Source organism: Manduca sexta, unplaced genomic scaffold, assembly GCF_014839805.1.
Source record: "Manduca sexta isolate Smith_Timp_Sample1 unplaced genomic scaffold, JHU_Msex_v1.0 HiC_scaffold_1797, whole genome shotgun sequence".
In the NCBI taxonomy this organism is placed as follows: domain Eukaryota; kingdom Metazoa; phylum Arthropoda; class Insecta; order Lepidoptera; family Sphingidae; genus Manduca; species Manduca sexta.
The window spans coordinates 2311-6566 of record NW_023592697.1 but is presented as its reverse complement, the minus strand read 5'-3'; the positions used below and the strand labels follow the sequence as shown (position 1 = coordinate 6566).

Below are 4256 nucleotides of genomic sequence, written 5' to 3'. Positions count from 1 at the left end.
TTGTTTTAAAATTATATTTATTCATTACCTACTAACGTAGTTCTTCAATTGGCATTATAAGTTAAATATTGCTTGTAGCTCTGTTCGCATAAAAAGATTTTTCTAGATAAAAAGAAGACTATATTACTAATCCAGGCCATAGTCTATCTATGTGATAAATATTATACGAATTCGTTCAAATGTTCCTGCATTTACTTCTACCAAACCCTCAACATGACGAAACTTTCGCATACTTTTCTTCTTAGCTATTAAAGTACGCGTGTCTTTCTGCAGGGTGGAATGCCTCAGCTTTGTTCAGCAGCGACAAGCGGACTTCGTCCCCGTCGACCCTGAGGACATGTATGTGGCCTCCAAGATCCCGAACCAGGACTTTCGTCGTCTTCCAGGAGTACAGGACTGATGAAGAGCCTGATGGTATGTTTTTATAAAGTATTTGTTAAAATTTTCTGGCAGCCTCAGGGTAAACGAGGGAAAGATATATATCAGGGATAAAAGCAATAGTGCGATAATACAAACATCATAGACAGGCAGAAGTCAAACACATCATCCCTTTACTTTCGAGGCGGTAGGCAGAGGTGCAGCCGAGGCACCCACTTTTCACCTTATATGTTTCGTTCCATGATGTTATAGGGGTTGAGCCTATCGCCATTTCGGCGCCTAGAGTAAATACCATAACATTTTTATCATGTAAAGTTCTGATAACTATCCAAAATGTTGACCAATAATGGCGCTTACCAAAAGAATTATATTAAAAAACGAAAGATCTTTTTTAAATAACACATTCGCTACGCTTCAACAAATCAGTTTTATTTAGGAGTAAAATGTAATTACCCTTTTATTTAAATCCATTAAATAGTTTAAATTAATAATAAGCCCTTATAGCAATTGAATTAGCTAAGGGATTTCAGATTCTGGTAAATTGCCAAATGAAATAGTAAATAACGAAATTAAGTTAAGCTATGAATCCTTCATTAAATATGGTGAAGCTTCTAAAGCCATGCCCCTAAGGCTCACAATCCTTTAAACTTCAGTCCAGTAATTAGGATTGCTAATTTATTAGGTATTTAAATATAGGAGTTTCAAAGTTCTAGTCAGGTTTAAGGTAAAAATAATATTTTATTTCCAAAATGTTATAATTTCATTTTAAAATAATTTGATACTTTTTCGTGACTATTTATCGCAACAATTTAAATATGATAATATATTTATTTATATATTTCAAGACACTGTGAGCTCATTCTACGTAGATCGAAACGTCAACAGCTTAATTAAAAAAAAAAATGTAAAATGTAGATAGATATTATAACTTTGACTTTTCGGATGACCAACACCTCAGTCCGGTTCATGGCCATGAAGACTGCAAAGTTTTCGAAACGTCGGAAGAAAATTATAATATATAAACCGCAAATATATCCATAAAATAGTTTTATTTCAACTGAAATATGTTATTATTTTACTTTATATTTATTAATTTCTAATAGTTGCTCCTCATGCTTTGTTTAATATTGAACATCTAAGATGACATTACAAAAATAGACTAAACAAAACCTAACGCCAAAAATCACTGTAAAAGGCAGCAGAGAAATAAAATACACTATTTCATTTATTATTCCAGTTATTTTGTTTTAAAACAAAACATCTGAACCGATAAGCAATTCTATAGAACCAATTTAAATCTATATTTCAAATAAAAAAAATCAGATCAGGTTAATAAGTGACGGGAGTTCTGCGGTAACACATAAAACCTCCTTTTTTGAAGTCGATTAAAAAAACACATAACTTTCAAGTTACCTCCAAACAGACTTACGCAATATTTGATAGAGAGAAAGTGTTATAATGGCTTTCGTTTATATTCAGTTTTTTTTCGTTACTTTGTTTCACCATAGATATGCAAGAAATTGGTCCGTAATCGGAATGTTATGAAACATATAACAGTTTCGATAATTTATGCGTAAACAACGCGATAATACAAAATTATTTACAAAACTTAAGTCAGCAAGATTATGAATTATAAAAGCATATTTAATTTTAACAATCTGTGATAATACAAACATTAATAAATTGTAACAAGAAATTCTTATATGTACCTAATACTAATTTAATTATTACGCGAAATTTTAATTATTTTTAATATCATATCTGATTGTCAGAGAAAGGTTAATCAAAACCTCGCAAAATTCAAGGACTTACTCTATATTTAATATTGCAACTAACACTTGAATTTTCTGACACATGCATGTGTCAGAAAATAAATTGCATAAAAATTATGTTGCGTCAACCTGCTTGTTCTTATTCTGAGCGTCACCCCAACTCTGGCATAGGACAAAGGCAAAAAGTAGACGATAAGAAGGTATACAAGTAGGATTTTCGAGACTAGGCAGTAAAGGCAGCTTCCTAAGCGCTGTAGTTACAAAAAACCATTTGTAGGAGATTTATATTTAGTTTTGGAGACAATAAAATAATTATTCCCAGATTTGAAAAAAATTACGGTTAATTTACGCAAAAAAAATAATGCCCGTCGATCTTGTTGCTTATAAGGATCAAAAGACTCTATGAGACCATTCGAGCTTTGAATACTTTAAGGTCGTAAAAAAAATTGCGAAAACTTTCACCATGTTTTTAGGAAACATGACTATAATTCGCTCTTGCTACCCCATCTCAAAAATACACCCGAATAGCTCAGTCATAAATAAAAATCTGTATATATATATAAATGAATCCCTATTTCCCTTGGTCATGCCATCACGCGTGAACGGCTGGACTAATTTCACTACTTTTTTGTTGTTGTGTTTGTTATTATCAGGAGAAGGTTCATATGAAAGAAAAAAATCAAAAAATTGCGCGGAAAATTAGAAAATTTGAGAAAACTTAACAACAATATTAATTTTACATAACTGTCAGTGGTTTGAAATAACTGTTAGCGATCGTCAGAATGCACGCGTGCATACATAGTTAAGACAGGACGTCTGTCGGGTCAGCTAGTATTTAATAAGAAAAATATGTTTGTTTCAGCGCCATTCCGTTACGAAGCCGTTATCGTGGTCCACAAAGACCTGCCCATCAACAACTTGGATCAGCTGAAGGGACTGAGGTCTTGCCACACCGGAGTCAATCGTAACGTGGGGTACAAGGTATACTTATAAAACTAATATATTTTAATACAAAACTCGTTCTGTCTGTGTGTTGAACATTTTATTATTATTTTCTACTTATTGCGTTCAATGACGAGCCGATCTTGCCGTTCGCCTGATAGTAAATGATACGACCGCCCAGTAGAAACACCATCGAATACCTTGAATTACAAAGTATTGTTTGTTATTCTACAGCGTTCGGCATCCTGAGGTATGAGATGTTAAGTCTTATTACGTCCAGTAGTTTATCCAGCGTATTCCGCTTTTTGACACATTTCCAAATATCTTTACGTTAGCAATTGTAATACTAATAAATACAGTAGGTAGGTACAGTAGGTAATAAATGAAATGTAGCTCACTGACTAACTAAGGAAAAATATGATATGAGGAAAACAAAGATGAATAACAGAACACGGGAAAATAAGTTAACACATCATTATTACGTTGCACGAAAACATTTTTCGATACGTTGCCAAACACACACTATTTACTTTCACTTGCGGTTGTTAGTAAAAGTCTGTTCCCAAGACAAACTGTCTTAAAGTACTCGGGAATACTTACTGTAGTTTCAACTGAAAAAATCGAAGCAACAGCCTTTCCCAATTACAAATGAATACACACTCACGCCTTCTATATTTAAGGAGGTAGGCAGAGACGCAACTAGTGTTACTTTCCACCACGTGTGTTTCATCTCATGATGATAGGAAACGAATATATGCCCAATACAGCACAAATTCCAGATTCTGAGTTGATACTGAGTAGAAACATTCAAAATGACTACCGGATCTGAGATAAAACCGGAGACAGTACGGCAAAGGTTCCACAATACAACTACGCTACCAAGACAGTGTCCAATTTACGTACTTAATATGTTCATTATATTTTATTTAATTATTTGTTTAGGGTTTTTGTCAACGCAAACATACCAACCCTATTGTATCATACAGTAGAAATCACACAGATTGCCAAATAGTCATACTACCTACACGTCTAGTTAATGATCGTTAAATTGAAGTCCCTTTGCCACATCAGTCCTCGGACACGACAGGATGGACAAATTCTAACCTACATCGCATTTATTAAGTTTAAATTGCCTTAAAAAATCTTCCCTTTCTATTTCCTCTT

General features: G+C 33.4%; 1 long non-coding RNA gene across 1 annotated transcript; it reads left to right on the top strand.

Moving 5' to 3' along the window:
- The first annotated feature begins 250 nt into the window (after positions 1–250).
- Positions 251–3125, top strand: LOC119191678. Its single transcript, XR_005113501.1, has 2 exons — positions 251–414; positions 3013–3125. It is a non-coding gene; the product is annotated as an uncharacterized LOC119191678 (long non-coding RNA).
- The last annotated feature ends 1131 nt before the right edge of the window (positions 3126–4256 follow it).